This window comes from Mirounga leonina, unplaced genomic scaffold, assembly GCF_011800145.1.
Source record: "Mirounga leonina isolate KUSES-001 unplaced genomic scaffold, KU_Mleo_1.0 Mir_173, whole genome shotgun sequence".
Taxonomy (NCBI): Eukaryota; Metazoa; Chordata; class Mammalia; order Carnivora; family Phocidae; genus Mirounga; species Mirounga leonina.
In genome coordinates, this window is record NW_023270447.1 from 78,593,947 (window position 1) to 78,609,452 (window position 15,506).

Below are 15,506 nucleotides of genomic sequence, written 5' to 3' on the forward strand. Positions count from 1 at the left end.
ACTACTGAAGCGCCTGAGTGGCTCAGTCGTTTAAGCAGCTAACTCTTGATCTCAGCTCAGGTCTTGATCTCAGGGTTGTGAGTTCAAGCCCTGCGTCTGGCTCCAGCGTGGAGCCTACTTAAACAACCAGCGAAAAAAGAATTACAGCTACATGCAACAATTGGATCAATTTCAGCAATATAAGATTCAGTGAGAAAACCAAGTCCAAGGAGATTATATAAAGGATGGTACACCTTTGTAAAGTATATATAGGGGTGCCTGGGTGGCTCAGTCAATTAAGCATCTGACTTGGGGTCAAGTCATGATCTCAGGGTCCTGGAATTGGGGCAGGCTCTGCACTCAGCGGGGAGTCTGCTTCTCCCTGACTGTCTCTCTCCCTCAGATAAATAACACCTTTAAAAATAAATAAATAAAAATAAAAATTTAAAACTGGGAATGAGAAACCCTAGATTCAGGAGAGATTACCGCACATGAAGACAGTTAGTGGGAGGAGGTTGAAGGAGCTCAGAGAAAGATGTAAATTACTGTCAATATTCTAGTCCTGGTAGTGGATGATAGTTCATAGGGGCTTTAAATTGATTTACTTGCTTATTTATTTTAAAGATTGATTGATTGGAGAGAGTGCTGGTGGGGGAGGAGCAGAGGGAAAGAATGTCAAAGCAGCCTCCCTGCTGAGCGCGTGGGGCTTGATCCCACAACCCTGAGATCATGACCTGAGCTGAAATCAAGAGTCAAATGCTTAACCGACTGAACCACCCAGGTTTAAATTTACTTTTAATAATAAAATAGACAGAGGGCCATTGTGGACCAGTGATGAGATTGCCTGATACAAGGATCACGATTAGGCCATTGAAAGATCCCAGGGTCCATAGAATCACTTAAATGAAAACAAAAAATGCTCAGTGCTGGACATATACTATCTCATTGCATCCTCAACAGTCTATGAGCTAGAAACCATTACTGTCTCTATTTTATGAGTAAACTGAGGCTCAGTCACTTGGCCAGGGCCAATTACATGGAAGCCAGGTCTGAATGACCCTTCACCGGGTCCCTGTACCGCCCTTTCCCCCTTTTCCTCCTGTCAGACTAGGCAACGTACATAACTTTCTTGGCAAACACTAAGTGCTTAATAAATGCCCACCTTAATTCAGAGGGGCTGTGTGGGCATATTGGCAAAAAACTGGTTGATGGCTAGGGGACCTAGATCTAGTCCCGCCACCTCCCTTTATGACCTCGGGCGGGTCACTTTCCCTCTCTGGGCCTCAGCCACCCATTTGTGTTTGGAGAAGGCTGCAATGTCAAGTCCCAAAGGCCATTCCTACTCAAACTTTCTAAGGGGCCACCCAGCAAATGGGAGGTCACCCAATCCTTTATTTGTCCTGGCTGGCTCCCCTCATTCTTCCACAGCTGGTGGGAGGTCTACAAGTCTGGGTCCTGCCCACTTTTCTGACATCACCTCCTGGCCCCCAGCCCACACCACTCACCACTCACACCTTCTCTGCCCTGCTTTCCCCCCTCGGGGCTTTTGCACTGGCCCATCCTCTGCCTGGAACGCCCTTCCTCCAAGACTATGCTGGGCTCACTCCTCCTCCTTCAGGTCAAAGGCCATGCATCCTTTCCTTCCCTGCCCCTCCAGGTGAAGAGGCCCCCACTCCTGCCCAGTCCCCCACTATTTCACATTCCTATTTTCTTCCCAGCACTCCCACTGTCTGAAATTAACTTAATTATGGTGTGTCTCTTCCAGTACCATGGAGCTCCTAGAGGACTTGGTGTTGGTCGCTGCTGTATGCTCAGCACCTAGAACCACACCTGCCTATAGAAGATGCTCAGTAAATATTTGTTGGAGGGGTAAAAAGATAAAACACCTAACGCCACCTCCTCCAGAGATCCCTTATGGTCATTCTGTCCCAGGTTTGGTGGGGAGGCCTCCTCTGGTCCCATGGCTCTCGAACTTTCCCTAATCCTACACCACCTGGGAAGGGGTCTGTTTACATAAGCATCTCCCCCAAACACTGGATGTTCTCTGAAGGCAAAAACTAGACCAGATTCATGCATGAATTCCAGCACCTAGCTCTGGGTCCAGCAGGCAGGTGGACTAAGAAAATGTTTGTAGAATGAATGAATGAATGAATGAGTGAGTGTCCCCCACATTCATCTTTTCCCCCTTCCTGACTCTGCTTCTTCCTTTCTCTACCCTGACAGGTGCTAAGAAGTTGACACCCAGGTGAGTTGATGAGCAAGGCCACTCCAGCAGGAATACCCTGAAGTAGGGGAAGCCCCTTTCTTCCCCTCTTGCCCAGGAGCCACTTCAGGCCGCGAGGGGACAAAGCTGAAGGCCAGCACCGCGTCTCACAGGAATCCTCTCGGGCCTGCCCTGGCCAAACCAACAAGACAGGCGTTCTCCCCATATTTCACCCTCCATGACTGGCTGAGGAGGTTGGTGGGCCTGCCTCAGAGCCCGAGCTGGAGGCTTGCACAGCTGAGCAATCCGTGGCCAGGTGCCAGTTGGGAAACACTTATTCAAATCACGTAAGGTTCCACTTCCTCCAAAAGGGGGAAGTGGGACAGGCAGGCCAGCCCAGCCCAGGGATTCGGTGTTGGAGGAAATTTCAATGCCAAGTTCTCAGATAAGCCAGTGCTCTGACATTTCCCAACCCAGGAAGACCTTGGAAGGCTGGGATCGAAGAAACCCAGGAAGGTCAGGCCTGAGGCCAGATCCAGACGGAGGCTGGGGCCAATCTCCCACTGACATTTCTGAGTTAGCAGTGGCTTCAGCCAGGCTAATTGCCCTGGCCTCCCCCTGACCCTGGTTCCCAGAAACACAGGGACTGCCCTGCTGTGCCCCTCACCCCCATTTCTCCCTGCCCCCAGGAATCACACAGGGGATAGATAAACTTTGCACTCCTCAGCTCAGGGGGCCAGGAAGCGTCATGCAGTCTGTTCCTGCCTTTCACCTCCTCCCCAAGTCTGGCTCCAGAAGAACCAGGAGGTTCAGGAGTTTACACATTTGGCCTCCAGAGATTTATCTAGTATTAAATGATTACGGGCCCATACTCTGGAGGTTCAAATTCTGGCTTAACTGCTTATGAGCTGCAGGATCTTGAGTCCCTTTCTGTGCTTCTATTCTTTACCTTTAAAACCAGGGATTCTAGTACCTACTCCGTGGGGTACCTACTCCGTGAGGAGGCTAAGACGCCCAAACAGAGAAGGGCGTGTCAAACGCTTGGCAGGGGCCCACTGCAATAGGCACACGGTGAAAGGCCACTCTTACTGTCATTATTAAATACATTGAGGTTGATTGGAGCCAGGCCTGGAACTCTGGACCAGACATCTTCAGAAAGACACACCAGAGCCAAAACCAATCTGCTCAGCCGACTGGGAGGGAAAGAGGAAAGACCCCAGGCTCTGGGTCTAAATCCCAGCTCCACCACCGACCAGCTCTGTGACCCTGGGCAAGTTATTTCACTGCACTGAGCCTCCCTGCTGCCTGCAGGCTCTAGATCACAGCAGTACCTCCCTCGGAGAGGTCACTGTCCTTCCTCACCTGGAGAGGTGCTAGTCTCCGTTGCTGTCGGCTGTGGACAGTGCTGGGCAATTAGGGAGCTGACACGCTGGGGCTATCCCAGGCAGCGGGGAGGTGACAGGTTGGCTCCCCTTCCTGGAAACCTCTGTTTAGGCCCTGCCTCAGGGTGTGATGTGCAAGTATTCATTCATTCACCAAATACGCATTAAGTGTGCACCATGTGCCAAAAAGCATGGTACACATCGATGCAGCATGACGGCCGTTCCTACTAAGGAAATTAAGGTTGTTTGGCACTGAGGGTACATCTCTGAACAAAACAGATGAAAAGACCGGTCGGAGATAATCGTTGGCAGAACTCATACCTGACTAAGGGCCTGAGCTGTCAGTAAGGAAACTGGCTTGTCTTGCTGCCAATCACCACCAAACCATGAGTCGGTGTCATCGGCGGAGACGTGAAGACGCCAATGGACATGTAGGCAGGGCAGCCGGGCTCATCCTGGGGTGGCTCAGGTGTTAAACCCAGCAGGACAGCCTCCACAGGTTTCCCCATGGTAACAGAGTCCAGCTGGGCTGGGGAAAGCCTTGCCAGGTGTGACAGCCTTTCGTTAACCCAAGGATGACATGAACTTGCTGAAGGCAGGCACCTTGCCACACACTGGAATTCACCAAGGATTCGGATGGGGCTCTTACCCTCCAGGAATTCATACTCCGAGGCAGACACTCCATAGATAATCAGATTGCAAGAGTCTGGGGAAGGACCATTAGCCTGGGATCCTGATCTGAATTTGAGGGCTGATTTTGCCATCGGTTTGACCTGAGCCTCAGTTTCCCCTTTTGCAAAATGGAGACAATATTTTTGGGGGGCTGTTTTAAGGATTCATTTAGTTCATGAATTTAAAAAGAGCTTCAAAAGTACACCTGGCTGGCTCAGTTGGTGGAGCATGTGACTTTTTTTTAAAGTAATCTCTATACCCAATGTGGGGCCTCGAACTCACAACCTCAAGATCAAGAGTGGCATGCTCCACCGACTGAGCCAGTCAGGTGCCCAGGAGCATGCGACTCTTGAACTCAGGGTCAGGAGTTCGAGCCCCATGTTAGATATAGAGATTTCAAACAAATAAATGAATGGGCTTTAAAAATGGAAAAGTATGATAGGAGCCTGTAAACTGAGGTTGGGAGTATCATAGTGACTCATCCAGGGTCATATGGCTGATTAGAACAGGAGCTAGGAAGGCCAAGCCCTGCCCCACCTCAGTCAGCTGCACTGCTCCTGAGTTCCCGCCTCCCGCCCTTGCTCCCTGGGGCCATCGGTTCAGCAAGGCCCAGGGAACAGGTAGAACACTAAATCCCCTGGATCAGGGATTACCATTTCTTCCCTTGGGACTCCAGGCCCAATTTTCTAACCTGCCAAAGTGGAGATGCCATTTGCTGTGCCGTCCCCATCGGTCTGTGGGAGGTGCCACACGGGGAAGAGCACGCTCCACAGGTAAAGGGGTGGCACGGTCACAAAGGAGAAGTGAGGATGTTGAGCTGGGAAAGAGCACAGAGCCAGGGAGGGAGCCAGCTGCAGGGTTGCACAAATGTGTATTAAAATCTGGGCAGCCCCACTGAGTTCACCAGCCTGGGCAACTCAGGCAAATCGCTTCACCTCTGAGTCATCTCCTTCACTTCAAGAATGGGTTGCTAGAAGGATTAAAAGTGTATATTTATATACAAAGCACTTAGCAGAATGGCTTGGTGCATAATAAATATTAATAAAATATTCGAAATATTCAAAATATAGCTGAAAAAGTCATTAATTATTTTTAAATTAAAATTTTAAATTTTTTTATTTGAGAGAGAGAGAGAGAGAGCACACAAGCAGGGGGAGTGGCAGAGGGAGAAGTAGGCTCCCTGCTCAGCAGGGAGCCTGATGTGGGACTCGATCCCAGGACCCCGGGATCATGACCTGAGCCAAAGACAGTTAACCGACTGAGCCACCCAGGCGTCCCTAACGTTAATAACTCCACTATTATTACTCTACCATAATTAATACTATTAATACTATTATAGAGGGTGGGGGAGGGGTGAGCCTAACTCTCCAGGACTATGTGCAACCAGCCTCTTTCTACTCTCACTATAAAGCCTGGGTCGTCACCAGCCCCAAAAGCCAGCACCCCCCCCCCCCCCCCCCCCCCCCCCCCCCCCCCGCCTTGAGGACTAAACATGTGCACCGCTGTGTGCCCCAGGACAGGTCCCCACCCGGCACCAGAGGGAAGTTCTGGCCCAGTCTAGCTCTGAGCGCCTCCTGCTTTCCTGTACAAGGGAAAGGAGACTAAGGAGCAGGGGGACACTGACCTGAGGGCTACCCTGGGCCTGTCCCTTCTCCACCCTCCACATAATGACAACATCTAATTTGGATCTGGGATATCTTTCAGTCTTGTGTACCAACTCTAATTTGTTGATAAGGGCTGCCTGGAGGACTGCATTTAGAAGGCCCTGAAGTTCAGAAGGAAAAAGAGCAGTGGTTGATTAGTGATACCTGATGAGTGTAACTACTTGCCATACGTGAACTAGAAAAGCCTGAAGGCCTTGCCTCAATACAGCCCTGGTTGTGGGGTAACTGAAAGCCAAGAGGGAAAGGGACTTGCCCAAGGTCACACAGCATAAAAAAGGGCAGGGCTGGGATTCAAACTCAGGCTCCTCTGGCTTTCTGAGGGTGCTTCCTGCCAGGACTGTCACGTCCTTTCTCTGGACTATAAGAGAGGGTGTCCAGACCCACTGAGACCCACTGTCTGAAAAGAGGAGCTGCTGCCCAAACAGGACTGCCTACTTGGCTCCCCACCCCCACCCCTCAGGCCTCCTACCACACTTCCCAAACCCCAGAGGCAGATGGTTCCAGTGAAAACAAATGCAGACAGCACCATCCCCTGAGGGCTTGTATACAAACAAAGATTTGAATTCAGATGCTAATCTGATTAAGCAAGACAGCACAAGACCTGGATTTGGTTCTCTTGCCCCTTTCCAGCTGTGTGGCGTGGGAAAGGTTACAGAGCTTCTCTGAGCTTCAGTTTGCTCCTCTGTAAAATGAAGAGAACAAAAATACAGTACAACCGTTCAAAGTGATTAGCTCCGTGTTCCTGAAGCAGAGGAAGCCCTTAGATGTTAATTATCAGGATTAGGTTAAAGGAGGAAAAAAAAAACCCACATCATTTTCACACACACACAAAAATCCAGGTGATTCAGGCAAGGGTTTGGACTGGCTGTTGAGAGGAGCCCTGTTGATCTTTGCTATCTGGCTAACTGAACTGAAACATGAATTACCAAATCTGATGATTTCAAAATAAATAAGGAACCAGATTCTTTTTTTTTTTAAAGATTTTATTTATTTGTCAGAGAGAGAGCGAGTACAGGCAGGGGGAGAGGAAGAGGGAGAAGCAGGCTCCCTACCGAGCAGAGAGCCCCACGCGGGACTCGATCCCAGGACCCCGGGATCATGACCCGAGCCGAAGGCAGCCGCTTAACCGACTGAGCCACCCAGGCGTCCCAGGAACCAGATTCTTCTAGGAAAATGGATTGTATCATTTATGTCACAGAGAAGGAAGCAGCCCTGAGTGGGTGGACTGGCAATGGTAGGGGACAAACGTGTTTGCTTCCCACTTCCCAACTGGGTGACTTCGTGCCTCAGTTTCCTCCTCTGTAACGTGGGGAAAATAGCACTGACCACACAGGGCTGCTGTTAAGACCAATGAGCAATTGCAGGTCACCCCTGGCCTGGTAATATTAGCAGGTATTAGTTAGCATTGGTACATGTTGGCGGAGGCGGGGGGCGGGGGGGAGCGCTCACTTAAGGAGGCAGAAAAAACAGCAGCTACAGCAGTGCTAAGTAGGAGTGAGGGAGGGGAGGAAGACTCAGAATCTGCTGAAACACTTTCTGCCCAGAACGGTGGCAGATGGGTAAGTTATTAACTCCTGTATGTTATGTTAAGAAGCCGGTGGTAAGTCAACGTGGGGACAGGTGGAAGGAGAAACTGACAAATAATACTCAGAAAGGCCAAGCCTGACACAGTTCAGTGACAGCCTACAAGAGGCCTGGGGGCTTACAGGACAGAGAACTGGGAGCCTCAGCCTGGGAGAGGACACCCACCTTGTTGTTTCCCAGACAAAGTGAAAAGGTGGATCGAAGAAGGCAAGAGATTGACTTAACAAAAAGTCACATGGCAGATCCTTTTAAAGGTTGGATTTATGGCTTTTCAAATAAAAGCCACCTAAACACTTTTTTAAAGAACATAAAATGTTTGCTGAGCTTTGCCTGGCAGCCTGCATACCTGACCTGGTGAAGTTCATCCACCTGAACCACAAACTGAGGTCTGGGAGAATGAAGATACTGCTATGGAACCCGGGGGGGGGGGGGGGGGGGGGTGGGCAGGGGGGGTGTCATAGAGGTCTTTTTCCCAGAAATAGCCTCCCCTCCCATCCCCTCCCTTCCCTGGGTCAGAAGAACTGGGGAAGGGTTTGAACCCGGCATGTCTACCCTCTGAACCTCAGTCTCATCTGCAAAAGGGCAGGACGTGGGGAGGAGGTAAGGGATCAGAGATAATGTTGAAGGTGCCTGGTCCCTGGCAGGTACTTAGAAAATGCAAACCCACACGGGGCACATTTCTGAGCTCCTCCACAAGTGCAAGGCGGAGGGGGCGGGCCGTGGCTGTGGTTACTATCAGGTTGTCTGGTGGGGTAACTGACCTCCTTGTTCATCTTGTACCCCCAGAACAGTTGTGGAGACCTTCTAGAATCTCACGTCCAGGCAGCTGCTTCCAGACCCCCTGTATTTGACCATGAGGCTTCATGGCCTGCCACACTGCCCTCAAGCTCAGTCACAGTGACTTGGAGGTCTGTGTTGCCACCATGACGCCTGCCCCGTCATGGCTAGGGCTTGGCACTCAGCAAAGGGGGGCCCAACAGAGCCCTGGGTTCAGAGCGCAAGACCGTGTTCCCTGTCTCGGAAGTGAGTGACAACAGCACGCAGGGCTGTTGGGAGCATTTAGGTGAGCTGCCCCTAGTCCAGGGAGTCCCTTCCCTGAGGGAGCTGTGTACCTGTACCCTGAAGCTCCCACAGCTGCCTGTCCCCAGCTGGGTCGGCCCCGGGCCCAGCTCTCTAAGTCCTGACAGGCTGCTGCCGTCACCCCTAGACCTCTAGAGCCCTTAGACTCTTCCCGGGGACCACCAGAGCAGGAAGAAAGCTCCCTCTATGTAGCCACAGAAGAGGGACTTAGGTCCATGTGTCCCACATTCCTACCATGAGCCCCCCGAGGGCTGGCCCAAGCCTCATGCCGTCCTTCAGATGAGATTTGAGCCCTCCTTCCAAGGCCTCACAGCACCTCGCCCAGAAACTGCAAATTCAGAAGGCAGGCAGATCGCGTCCATGAGGTAAGTGAGCATGAGGGAGAAGGGAGCCGTGGGGACTGCGGTCAAGTGGACAGAGCAGCTGCTAATCAGCTCCAGCCATGGTGGCCAGGCTGGGACGCGGCCCAGTGTGGCCACGTCTTCTGATCTTTCTAAAGAAGTAAAATGAAATCACTTGGCTGAATAACAGCAACAACTAAATCAATGTTTTTAAATCACTGCAGGAGTCAACAATCGGCCACAGCTGTCCCCTGCCCCATTTGGAGGGCAGTCTGTGACAGACCTGCCATAACCTAGGCCATAAATATGGGAAAGCCAATTGACTGAATTAGAGCCATTCCTAGTCTTGAGGATGTCAGGTATTTGGGCTTACCAACAAGGACACCGAGGCTCAGAGAGGGGAAGTGACTTGCCCAGGGTCATATGGGTAGTGTATCAACAGCTCAGGACTCAAACCCTGCTCTCCTGAGTTGAAGATCCTTTTCCTACGAGTCCACACTGTCTGCATCCTCCCTGAACAACTTTTCTTTTCAAAAGATAGATATACTATGGATGTACTATGGAAATGAGACACACCAAATTCAAGACAGTGGTTACTTTTAGGAAAGTCATGGACCTTAGAGCCGAGAGACTGAATTCCCAGTCCAACTCTGCCCTAAGCAGCTGAGTGACCCTGGGCAAGCTCCTTCCCCTCTCTGGGCCTCAGTCTCCCTGGTCTGCAAAGCAGCCAGCTGACCAAGCCAGCTGCTAAACACCTTCCAGCTCTGAAATCCCAGGCATCTGTGAGGTATTCTCACTGGGTAGTACTTTGTGGCTGCACATGAATATAAAAGAATAATAATAATAATAATAATAATAATAATAATAATAATAATAATGGGGAGGGCAAGCCCACATTTGCTGGGAAGGAACACTACAATTTTTAGTGAAACCTGACTCCCGGTTACTGGAATCCAGAAAGAACCATGGTAATACTCAGGCAGTTTAACCACCATCCGACAGTTAAACAAAAACACATCTGGTTTAACTTCGTTTTCCTCATCTCCTCCCCCAACCCCCTACCCTCATCTCAAATTTTACCCCTTAATTTGAGAAGTCAAATTAAATGCAAACAATTGATTTCATGCCACAGTGAGGTTGAGAATTTCAGCATGGAAAACTTGAAGCATGAACTTTTTCTGGGAGCAATCATGAAATGTTGGGGGGTGGTATGGGGAGGTGGAAAATATAGAGACTGTTCTTGAATGTTCTTTGGACACTGAACATTCTAAGCCGAAGTTGCTAAGGGCCTACTGTGAACGCAACACTCAGAGAGGCCAAGTGATTTGTCTCAGGTCACACAGCAAGGACTGGAACCCAAGATGCCCACCCCGAAGCCAGGATTTCCCGGGCTGTCCGGGCCCTTTAACCTAAACAGGGCCTCTCTCGGGCCCTATGGATCGCCTGCTAGTGGTGAAGGAAAATACCCCGGGAACACTGGTTCATCCCAGTGTTGGAAAACCATGTATGATCTTGCTGGCCCCTCATAGCAGCTGCAAAGTATACATTATTAACCCACATTACAAATGATTTCCTCTTCTGAGGCTCAGAGGGAAAGTGACTCGTTCAGGGTCACATAGGAATGCTGGGAATGAACCTCCAATCTACTGCCCCCAGCAAGCTACTGCCCCCTGTCCTCTAAAAGTCAGGATACCTCTAGGAGGAAAAAAAAAAATGAAGCCATTCGGCCCAGCCTAGCTCCAGCCTGCCTGCGACTACGTTGCCTTGGGAAAGCTGAGTCAGCATTCCTGCGGCCACGTGCAGATTTCTGAGCGCTGGTTCTCAACCCAGCTTGCTCACTCTCCCCGAAATGCTCCCTTCCAGCTCTGGGGTTTGTATCGATAACTTCAGTCGGGCCCATTTCAAGGTGAGAACTCTGGGCTGTGCTGCCGGATCCTGCTCCTGGATGAAGAGGACCTCATCCCCAGGGATGGGTAGAACACAGAGATCACCAGACTTGGAATTCTCATCACCTGGTCCCTCACCCCAGCTCCGCCGGTAGCATCTGTGTGTCCTCGTGCAAATCCCTTCCCCTAAGACCAGTTTCCTCCTAGGAAACATAAGGCGAGGACAGCATCTATTTTACAGGGAATGTCGGATATGTAAGCCCCTGGACGGGCAGGGCTTGAGTGCTGTTTCACTCCATTTCCAAGCTGGGACACAGTGAGACAGAAGAACAGGTAGAGGGGGTATGAGGTCCTGCAGAGATAACAGCCCCAAACCTGTGCCCAGCACAGAGCTCCAGGCTCCTGACCAAGGCTGCGTCTAGGATGATAGGAGGTGGCTTCTGAGTATGCGCAAAGGCACCATGCCACCCTCCAGGGCAGCCCATCACAGATTGGGCAGAGCCCGGGTGAAGGTGGGTGACCAGGGCTCAGGGGCACTGAGTGACATAACCGTACACCCAGGGTTAGGGCTGCATTTTTTGCTGAGATTAGAGCTGACTGTAGCCAATATTTTACTTATTTTTTTTTAAAGATTTTATTTATTTATTCATGAGAGACAGAGAGAGAGAGAGAGAGAGAGAGAAGCAGGCTCCCAAGGAGCAGGGAGCCCGATGTGGGACTCAATCCCAGGACCCTGAGATCATGACCTGAGCCGAAGGCAGACACTTAACCATCTGAGCCACCCAGGTGCCCCCAATATTTTCTTAAGCACAGACACCAGCTAAACACCTGCATGCATTAGTCATACCCAGAACTCACCACCGGTAGGTAGTTTATTGATGTCCTCAGCTTAAAGGAAGACACTGAAGCACAACAGTGGACAGAACTCATCCCAGATCACACAGCTAGGTTGCCTGCTCTATTAGTGAGAACAAAATGTTGGCCGACCAATCTTACACGTGTTATTGCATTTTAATCTCCTCCCTTGTGAATTCCTTGATTCCAATTCTATGCGAGTGTCCAAATATCACTCTGTTCTCTTCACTGCTCCTTGGCCAGCACCTAGAACAGGGCTTGGCGCAAAGCTCCACATTTGTTGAATGAAGATAGTATTTTGTTTCTGGCCTCAGTTCAGTTTTATTCCTCACAAGAGTCTTACGCAAGAGGCACACTCCCCATTTACAGATGGTGCCGCGGACATGGACACTCACTCCGGTCTCACTCCAGGGGCGGGGAAGTTGGGGAGCTGTGTTCAGGGGCCTCTTCGGCTTAGTCAATTCAGAGGCATGAAGTTCAGGAAGAAAAAAAGGGAAAGAGGGCCAAGATGGGCAGGTGGGGAGGGCTGAACACCTGGAGAAAGCAAGTTTGGAGGGTGGGCAGGAATGGAGCCCAGAACTGAGGGTCTGCTCCTTCAGCTCTTGGGCGGGAGAATGGAATCAGGAAGCCGAGGTTGTGTGGGTTAGAGTCTGGGTTCGAATTCTAGTCTCATCACTTGTTAATGTCTGTAAGCCTCAGTTTCCCCATCTGTAAACCAGATAGATGATGCATGTAAAGTGTTGGAGCAGACCCGGCACACAGCAAGCACTCAGTGAACAGCTCTCATCCCGGCTAGTGTGGGAACCAACCCTGGCCTCCCAGGGAAGCCTACACACCTACAGTTTTCCCTGGGGCCCAAAGCCCCCTCTGGCCTGAGAATGGCCCCCTCTTTCGATCTCCAGCTTTTTCCTCCACCAGCCAGAGGCCTTTGTAAAGGCCCCTACCCCATGATGTTGGAAAAAGGTCAGAAGGGACAGTGATGGGCCTTTTCTCAGCTTCCACCCCATCACTGTCACCAGGCACTGAACTGTTTTTTATTTAAACTGGGCATGGGAACCAACTCTGGGTGACCCACTCACCTGAGCACTGCCAGAGGTGAGTCATAGGCTCCCTTGGCTTCGAGGGCTCCAGAGCTTTGCCCCCACCAACTGTGCCCACCCCAACTCCCAGACAAACAACCACTCACCAGAGGTCCCCTCTCCCCACCCCATGTGGCTCTGGGACACCCTAGCGCCTCTCTCCCTCTACTCATCCCAGCTCTGGCCCAAACTACTTTGGACCCCACATGGACACACCAGCCTCCTCCCCAGGAGGCAGTGGCGCGAGCTTTCCAGGTGGGAGGCATGGCAGGGCACCAGGTTGGGTGCTGGGGTTGGCAGCCTGAGTCTCTTGATCTCCCACCAAGGGGGTATCATCGGGGCTGCTCAGTCACGGGACACCCGGGAGAGGCGCGTAGATGGAAGGTGTAAGTCCCGGGCAGAGACCCGGGAGGCAGGAGACCCCAGGACTACAGCAGCGGTCCCGAGCACGGTCCCCTTAGCTCGCGGTCCCCGCGGGCGCCACGTCCAACCTCCAGCCCGGCCCCGCGCGCTGCCGGGAGCCCCGGATGCGCGCGAGAACGGGAACGCGACAGGTGCCTGGGGGTCCCGAATGGGCTGCCCTGGGTGGTGAGGAGGTGCGGAGATCCGCGCCCTGGCATTTACATCCATCCTCGCCGCCACCCCCGGACGAGCGGAGGATGTAGGAGGGGCCGGGATCGACCCCGTCCCTGGGGGTCCCGGAGAGCCGAGGACGGCACCAAGTCCTTACCTGAGCAGAGTTCGTGGGCGAGGGTCTCCTGGCACAAGCGACGTGGGGTCGGAGCGCTGAGACCGACGGCGCGGAGTGGCGGGAGCGCGACGCTGCCGGGGCCACCTCCCCCGCGGGCTTATAAAGGCGGCCGAGGGGCCCGGAGAGCAGCCGGGGCACCCCGCCCCCGCCGCCGGCCCAGGCCGGGGCCCCAGCCCTCCCCGCCCCCGCCCCGCCCCCGCCGGAGCTCCGCCGGCAGACCGGGCCACGCGGCCAGGGCGCCCCCTGCCGGGAAGCGGGCCGATCGCCCGCCCCCCACACCCGGAGGCTCCGGGAGGGATGGCGGGGGGGGCGGGGCCCGGCAGCTGCCTGCGCTTTCCCCGTCCCCCGCGCTCCCGGGCGCTCTCCACCTCCCGGCTTCCCGCGGGGACCCTCTGTCCCTCCCTCTCTGCGAGATCGGGCGGATTCCGGTCTCTGCGTGCGTATCCCAGCCGTCTTTATCTTTGGCTCCAACTTCGTTCTGTGTCTCTTTGTGGTCTTCCTCCTGCCCTCGGTCTTGTGTGCCCCTCTCTGTGTGTCTGTCTGTGTCTGTCTACCTGGCTTTCTTCGGATCTCTCCATATCTCTATCCATCTTTATCCACGTGTCCTCTGTTACTGTCCACCTGTGTGTCTGACTCTCCCTGCCCTCTCTCCTCCCACTTCAGACCGGACTGCTAGCACTCTTCTCTGCTAGCTCTCTTCCCTGCCCTTGGACTGTCTCCTTGGCTAGGGCCAAAGGAAGCAGAGGATGACCTAGGAGGGGTGGCTTCCGGAGCGGAGCTTCCGCTGGACAGGGGCTGTTACCTCTTTTCTTCTGAGAGGGAAGGGGCCAGCCAGGGATCATGCTGACTTGTCCCAGCCTGAGTCCCAGCCACAAGCCTCCTGGGTGACAGTGGAGGAAGCCACACTTCCTAGGCAATGGAGTCAGACAGCCCGGGTGTAAGACTCCACCCTGGTGACCTTGGACAAGTCACTTGGCCCCTGTGGATCTGCCTGCTCCTGCTTAGCAGGCAGACGCTGTCTCCCCTGGCTTCCCTCACCACGTGCTGGGAGAGTCATATGAAACAGTGGTTGAAAAGCATACAGGAAACTCTAAAATTCTAGATAAATGTGAGGGGGGTGGACAGCAGCAGATGCTGAATGCTATGGGCCCCATCCCTACTCCCCAGGGACCAGCCCCCATGGGCGGGTGGGGGAAGGATTTGCTCCCTTTCCCTGAGAACCAGACTGAGTTTGAATTCTGACCATCTTCTTCCAAGCCCCCAAACTCTGTTTGAATGCCTCCAGTGACAAAGAACTCACTGCCTCCCAAGAAAAGGGTATTTTTAGTGGCCCTTAGGGCTGCCTGGAGTAATTTGTGTCTTAACCCACAATAGCCAGAGATTTGAAGGCAGTGATCTTCGGTCCCCCAGATCCCTGCCATCCTCAGTATCTAAGCCCCAATCTTCCTGCAGCCACCTTTTCCTGAAGGTGAGGCGGGGATCGAGTCCAGAGCAGAGGGGAGACCATGTCAGCACCAGCAGAACCAATACCAACCCAGAAGTCTCTTATCTGCTCCATGGCAGCTCAGGACCTGGCATCTTGCATATCATATCTCCCAACAATCTCATTTTACATAAGAGAAAAGAGAGGCCCAGAAAGAGCATATGACTTATCAATAAGATTGGAGCCAAAACTGGGGTCTGGCACCAGAAACCAAGAATGTCTTTGTATTTGTTTTTCTTCCTCTAGTTTTAGAAACTGATACTATTTCTTTATTTACAGGAATGATACAAAGTTTCCTTTTTGACATAAGTTTATGTTTTTTAAAAAGTTAATCAAAACATTGAGTAAATAGTATTTATTTATGTATTTAATGGGTTAGGTTATTATGGTGAAAATCATTGAGGTGGTAAATGAATGAAGTTTAAGAAATACAACACTTTTGCATAAAACGCTGTGGGTGAAAAACGTCCAGAACTGAGCCCAGCATCTGGGAGGGGCTCTGTCACTGCTTACAAACGCCAAGGAAGGGTTTAGTGATACCAGGAGG

At 52.2% G+C, this 15,506-nt stretch overlaps 1 protein-coding gene across 1 annotated transcript in view; it reads right to left on the reverse strand.

Annotated features, from left to right (window-relative positions):
• ALPL (alkaline phosphatase, biomineralization associated) overlaps positions 1-13,615 on the reverse strand; it is a 53,749-nt gene extending 40,134 nt beyond the window's left edge. The window contains exon 1 of the mRNA XM_035019571.1: positions 13,456-13,615. The gene's annotated coding sequence lies outside the window, so the exon portion shown is untranslated. The remainder of the gene's footprint in view (positions 1-13,455) is intronic.
• Positions 13,616-15,506: the final 1,891 nt, after the last annotated feature.